The following is a 7,818-nucleotide window of genomic DNA, read 5'->3' on the forward strand; positions in this document are numbered from 1 at the left end:
ATTCAAGTGTAGACTAACGACTAACTGGACCCCAAAGTATACTTATCGGATGTTGTATGGCTATATAAGGGCAAATAAAATTTCTGGCTGAGTTATGATACAGAACAACCATTTTCATATAATTTGTAACTAAGAAGTTGCTAACTCACTCTTAATTGATCTATTTACACAGTTAATGTAGAAGATTTGTGTTATTAGTATTTATTTTTAAATTATACTGATTGTTCATATTATACTCTTAAAATGTTATCCTTCTTTCTTCAAATATTAAATATTTTGCTATTTAAAACAATAAAAAGGAAAGAAGTCTAGTCTTTTGTCCTGTAGCCCTACATATCTTTTTCGTACACACTGACAATCCTGGTAGGCCAACAATCAAAATCTCCTACAGAAGAAGTGTGTTTTATTCATTACAACCACCCATCACATGTATCACTATGTTTCCTCCTTTTGTCGATGGCTTAAATCAAAATATATATCCTTTCAGAGAAGAAATAACCTCTTTAAATATAATGTCTGCCCATGCAATTCTTTCTCCTCTCACCTTAATAAACTGAGTAAGAACAACATCTTGTTAAATACCATTGGCTGTAACCTCAAAGCCACGTCCTGTTACCCTTTGGTATGTAATAAAATTTTTAAGATGAAATCTACTGTTTAAGTGATCATACCTCCAAAAACAGTCTTACATGAATACATATTCACCTGGAGTTCTCAAAATTACAGAGGAGGTGAAAAACAAATGGTCATTTAACCTCATTATGTCTTTTTCTCTCTTTATACCGTGAAGGATATTTGTGAAATTTACAAATAAGTTTAAGCTGGTTTTACCTCATTTAAACTACTTTCAGTCAGTGTTGCTTAGTGTTTCTTTAGAAACATCACATTCTAATACAGTTTTCATTGATCTGAATACACTTTAATGTTTTGAAATATAGAGTAAACATATTAGGAAACATTGGTCTGAGGCTCCATTTATTTCATTAATTCTAAAATCAGTGTTTCTTTAAGGAATTAGAGATACACTGAAAGTACTGAGAATGTACCGCAATGTTGAAACAAATTAAGAACTAGGCCAAATAATTTAGAAAAACACAGACAAGCGTAGCTGCCTTTTCCTAAGATGGATGCTGAGTCAGTTCCACTAGCTTTCAGTCTCTAGTCATAGATGGCTATTGAGCAAAATTTTAAAATAGGAGCATTTCTACCTATTATCATTTGTATGGAAGTTAGAATATGCCTAGTTTTGTTTTTTTCTCATATATGATCCATAAAGATAATTCATTGTGCTTTAGGTAACTAAAACTTCAGGTAATTAAACTATATGTTTTTTCTTAACAATGGCATTTATATACACCTTAATTAAGCATTTAGAAACAAAGATAAAGCAAAATTTCTGTTAAAAATGAATGTATTCTACATTATAAAATACTAATTATCATATCTAAACTATGATTACTTTTCCAGTTGGAAATGTGTAGTGATTCTAGTGCTCTTGGTCTTCAGGGGTAAGGAGAGAAGGTGGCTGTTTCAGAAATGACATTGGTGCAATTGAAGCATATTCTTTCCAATATGAGAACAATGATGACTTTAAAATTATGTCTCAACCTCAATAACTCATGTTAGTAAGCACAAATGTGAAAATAAGTACCATAAACTCATATATCACGCTATTTCTTCTTACTACTCCCATAACAGAGATACCTTCAGTTTGAACCCTGTTTCATATGCTTTGGAGAAGGCTAGTTTTTCTCAGTCCATGTTTTGAACAAATGACTCCTTTATAGGAATTGTTAGTAAATCATAACCATCGCAAGTTCCCCACTGAACCTACTGAAAAAGACAATTCCGTTTCCTCTGATAGTGCTAGATAAAAATATGATATGCATAAAATCCAGTGTTAGCCTTGTCCAGATATATCAAGACAGCACTGGACAGTAGGTGATTCCAAGGCAAAGAGAAGCAAATTTAACATGAGAGACCAATGATGGCAAAGAGGCTTAGTTACAATCCTGGATCTACCTACACTTGAAAGTAAGAAGGCCCATGGATTATTTTTTCTCTCATTTGCAAACTTATTTAAGATTTATTTATGTAATTTGCATTTTAGTTTGAGTTAGGATTACATGGCTTGTAACCCAAAGAGAGCCATTTACTACAGATAGTGCTAAATGACAAAGGATAGTGCAAGTAACAAACCTTAAAGTACAGAATAAGCTGCGTTAAAGTGGGATCAAGGACAGGGACTGCACACTGCCACCCTTCATTCCCAGAGAAGATATTTAGATTCTTGTTACATGCAATCAAAACAATTTTATAATTTGTGCAACTGCCATACCTTGGCATTCAGACTCACTCAACTAAGACTTTAAAGGATATGGTAGAAAACTGTCTAGGTATTTGTGTGTTACAGCTACTTTTTGTGGTTTTCCACACAATGAGAAGGATAATGTATAGCTGTACAAAGCAGCATTTGGTCAACCAAACAACTACAACAGAGAATGATAAGTGCCATGATAGATGCACACACCTGGTGGGAAATGTCCTTCTCACCATGCCATGGCTGCCACTTGTACCAGCCACTTTACTCTTCAACATGGTAGGACAGACACTAATGTAATTATTATATCAGAGCCTAGGAAATAAAGACTCAAAGAGTCTCTACCTCTTTAAGTAAAAAAAAAAAAAAGAAACCATTAATTATTTCTTTACCTCACAGGGAGAATACAGTTAAATAACTATATAGCAATAACCATGAATACTTAAGTTGAATTTCCTCAGTAAAAAGTAAAATGGTATTGGACTAAGTTCAACCAGAATGAAGGAAATGTCTTTTTTTGGACATATGTATAACTTAACACTTTTGTGAGAATTTTTCAGTGATGTCTTCTCATTGACTGCTGACAGAATGTAACAGTATTAATGAACATAAGAGCTTAGGTCCTTTTGTGAGAAAGTGATGGATGGTCTTATTTCTTTCTGTTTCATTGTTCAGTATATCTCTTTGAGTAAACGCTGAAGACTATAATAAATTCTCATAACATTTCCAGAAACTCTCCTTTATACTGAAGGTTGTTTGCATATGAGCTTGCCAACACTTTCCAATAAAACTCTACTGTTAATGCCAATTAAAGTAAAATTTGCCAAACAGCCTGTCTAGAAGTCAGATTAATGTTAACTATGTCCAGAAATAGATGCTTACTTTGATGCTTAGTTTTTAAAAAGTTAAGTATTACTTTATTAGAAGGAATGCATTCATTGCTTTCATGTTTTATTTTCTCTAAGAGCTTTCAACATAGCAGAAAAAGTACTTTGTTTACTTTTAATGTTAAACGTTCTTTCAGTATCAACTGTGAAAAATGATAAAAGATATCTCATTCTGTTAAAAAACAGAAACAAAACTGTGTACCACTTTATCTCTGCCTCAATATAGATAGATGATAGATAGCTGATAGATAGAAATAGATATAGATTATATAGATATAAATAAAAAAGGATAGATACAGAGATAGATATAAAGGATTGAACAAATTGCAAACTTTGCAAATTGTTACTCCAGAAATGCTTTTCCTATTATAATTTTGTCTGTCAGCAAACCTCAAATCATAAGTCCTTATTACAATAGTAAGTTCTGAGATCACAGTAGGTTTTGAAACTTGACACTGCAAAACCATATAGTTCTGTGATATTGGACAAGTTGTAGAACTTCTGTAAACCTCACTTTCTTCATCTAAATAATAGAAATGTAATGGTTTAATGTGAGGAATAATTGAGATAAATTATTCAAAGCTATTGGAAGAACACTGATTACACAATTTATGTATGTAGGTTACGTTATTACCATTGTGATTATTTTTGTTGTTATTATTGAATATCTATTAGCCTTTCAACCAAAAATCTATATATTCCAAAGATGTGGCTAGTGATTCTCAGTTACTGTAAAACTATTTGTTTACAATTTGATAGATTATTAAAGTCCTATATTGTTCATGGGTTGCACATTCATGTTGCTCTGTGAAATTAAGGTTTAATGTCCATTTGAAGCTTCAATAGTTCAGGGTACGCCTTTATATATAGGCAGTGTAGGATAATATTGAAGACCAGAGATCTGGAGTTTTATAGAATGTAATGGGAGTTCTGACCCTGCTACTGCCTAGTCTTGAGACCTTTGACATGCATTTATCTTTTCTAAATCAAAACTTCCTCAGTATAGTGCAAATGTGTATTTGTGACATACAACTCCTCACAGAATCTATTAATTTCTAAATAAATTTATAATTTTTAAACAAACCTAAAAATTCCTACTAATGAAACAACTTGAAAAATTGGAAATTATAAATGCTTAAAAATAAAGAACACTAATCCCTCACTAGAGACAACCCTAGCTAAAATTATAATTACTTTCTTTTCAGTCCTTCTGTGGATCCTGTGGTTCAGACTCAGAGGCACAGGGCACTTAGGAAAGTTAATGTTTGTATCACACTCTTTTAGAAATGTTATAAATGTTTCATGATAATTAGAACTAATTGTGACAACAATTATTTTTAAGGAAGAGCAAATACAAAAATGCATGTTTGATTTTAATTATACAATTCCTATGTTTGTCTTTCATTTGCCATTAAATATCATATCTAATCTTCTGAGGACTTAAAATTTGTTTATATGAAGAAATTTCATATTGGAATATCATGATAATAAGAAAAATTCTCCAGGTCTAACAAAACATATATTAGTGTCTAGTACAGGCACAAAATAAAAGTTCGATTCAATAAAAACTTAGAAAACGTTGAGAATTATTACCACTTTTTTTCATAAGAGCCCAATTTCAACATAAATGCACTTTCATATTTATTTCATTGATTTTTATGTAATGGATCAGAAGATTTAGGTAAGATTATTATGCTATAGTGTTAGATGTTTCAGTTTGTTTCCGTGTCATGAGTAATAAGCTGTGATAAGCACCTGGGTTTTTTCCATACTTATTGTCGCAGAAGTTATTTTTACTCAAATGCTTAATAAATATGTTCTTTAAATTATGTCCTTGTCTTCCTCTTGCTCTCCCTCCCCAGCAGTCTCCAGGATGACTTTAGGGCCCAAGTGAGTCTGGAATGCTGAAAAAAATCTACTATTGTTACACACCCATTATCTGAAAGATGTAGCAGGTTAAGGTGAGTATAAATTCACTTATTCTCCATCTTTGGAATATTTTAATTTAAAAGGTTCTGAGTTTTCTACATTTTGGGATTTTTACTTAAATTATTCTGTCTTATTTAATTTTAATAACTCAAGACAGTAAAATAATTGTTGGTACTTATTTATAACAATTTTGTTGCAAATGGGACCACACTATTCATATTGGTAGATAGACTAGATAAACAAATAGGTAGATAAACATAGACATATACATATTTTAAAGAATTTCTGCAAATCCCTCACAGGTTAATTTCCCAAAACACTTTGTTTTAAATACTCCAATTTTTAGTGGAAAAATTATAAAAATATAAATTTTGTATATATATATGCTGAAATAAATTGTACAAATAGATAGATATAGATTTATATATCTGGTTTTGGTCAATATTTATGGGTGAAAAACATATATTTAACATACACTTTTGTTAAAATGATGTATAAGAAAAATATCTAGTTATTTTATATATATATATATATATATGAGACCTCTTGAGCGTGAGGGACAACTCGAATTCCTTTTGGCGGCATCTTTGAGCTCCTCGAGTAGACATCATGAGCAAAGCTCACCCTCCCGATTTGAATAAATTTATGGACAAGAAGTTATCATTAATATTAAATGGTGGCAGACATGTCCAAGGAATATTGAGGGGATTTGATCCCTTTTTGAATCTTGTGATAGATGAATGTGTGGAGATGGCAACTAGTGGGCAACAGAACAATATTGGAATTGTGGTAATACAAGGAAATAGTATCATCATGTTAGAAACCTTGGAAGGAGTATGAACAATGGCTGTCTTCACCAGAGAAATCAACTGCTTCCACGTGACCCCTCTCCACATTTTACTACGATGAAAATTGGGTCGTGTACATTTTCTTACTGAACTTTTTTGCTACATAAACTTCTGTAATAGTCAAAAAAAAAAGAAGAATTTCTGTAGATACCTTGAAAATCAAGGACACATACAGTTCAAAGAACCTTGATTAAAAATAGAGGAAATAGTTTGCCAACTGAAAGAGGTATCACGGAAGTTCAAAAAGTTCAACTTTGAGGAAGTTTACCAAATGAGTTGCAAGGTGTTACATAGAGACATGTATTATTTTGCCAAGGTTGGATTGTGTTGTATTCAGAGTGGAAATACAGTTTCTTAACATAAACAGGTACAGCACAGGTGTTTAGGAAAAAAAAATACTCTTAATGACATAAAAAATGGTAATTATATTTTAGCCATTAGGGGTTATTTATTTTTTTCCTTGTTGCAAGGGCTCCAGAAGTTGGAATCTAGATTAATTCAAGTAATTTTCTTTGCTCTGGAAAACTGTTCATGTAGTTGGCATTTAGTTTTTTCTCACCAATTAAATATTATATGTCTCAAATACAGTTGATTGTGTATATTTGAATTTCAGTTAATTGGTCAATTCTTGCCAGAGGTTTTGCATCTTTTAGTTATTCAGAAGAATAAATTTTCCACAAAGCAGTGCCATAATATATTATATAACTCTTTTACAACTTAACACATTATTTTATATAATTTTTAAAATATTTAAAACAACTCGAATTCATGGGAATTCTTGTAAATGTTGTTTAAAACTTACTATGTTAAGTGAATATACTTATGTCGATTCTGAGCAAGTGGATATTATTTTTATTATGGTCTACAGAGTCCACATCTCTCTTTACAAAATTTCTTAGAATATTCCCCTAGTTATTTATGAAAGGTACAGAAGTTTGTTTTTTAATGATTAAAAAACTTACTGAAAAGATGAAATATATTTATGTACATATTATATACAATAATATAACTTCTTGTCCTTCAACAATATATACGATAAACCCAAATACCTACCATTGGATTTACTACAGTGGTATGCTGGTGCTGGTTATTATTAGCCCTCAAGAGTTTATTATTCAATTTCAGCAAAATTTTACAAGCAGGTTACTAGCTGGAAATAAATCATGGTGGGACTATAACACATACACACAGAAATATGCAAATCCTACAAATCAAGATTCTATTTTTCCCAGACTGCCAATTTTTAAACATTTACCACCTCACCAATGGGTTGTCTTCTCAACTTCTAGTACTTTCTACTTCAGAAACTGTTCAAGAAGAGTCTCTCTCTTTAGTCCTGTTTTTTTTTATTATTATTATCCTTTCAAATGTCCTATTCAAACATTTCTCTTTGTGAGTCCCATTTTTATCATTTTATTAAAAATTTCATAGTTTGAACCATGTTATCATTTGCAGACTATTCTCAATTCCTGCTCATACATTTTCTCAAAGTTCCTTAGAAGTACACATTTTAGTCATTTATTTGTAAAATTATGAGTAATTTCAAACTAGTCTAAAAAAAAATTCAACACAACCGACATTGATTTATCTTAAAAATTGGTCCTCCATAAATTCCTGCCCTCTTTGTGCATGTACCACACCACCCACTGAGAGATGGAGTTGAATCCTCTATGTTACTGAAACAGTGCTGCTTTGATCAATAAAATATAGCAGCAGTGACCTGGGGCCTATCCTTCTAGAGAATTGGTGGTTACAGTGTCCTATTCATATTGCCCTGGGCTGCCATGTCTGAGGTCTGTGCTGTGGACAGAGGACCCAGGTGGGGGAGCATAGA

General features: G+C 31.7%; 1 pseudogene; it reads left to right on the top strand.

The window, feature by feature from the left end:
- The first annotated feature begins 5,716 nt into the window (after nucleotides 1–5,716).
- Nucleotides 5,717–6,122, top strand: LOC101339875 (small nuclear ribonucleoprotein G pseudogene; annotated as a pseudogene).
- Nucleotides 6,123–7,818: the final 1,696 nt, after the last annotated feature.

This window comes from Tursiops truncatus, chromosome 4 (genome assembly GCF_011762595.2).
Source record: "Tursiops truncatus isolate mTurTru1 chromosome 4, mTurTru1.mat.Y, whole genome shotgun sequence".
In the NCBI taxonomy this organism is placed as follows: domain Eukaryota; kingdom Metazoa; phylum Chordata; class Mammalia; order Artiodactyla; family Delphinidae; genus Tursiops; species Tursiops truncatus.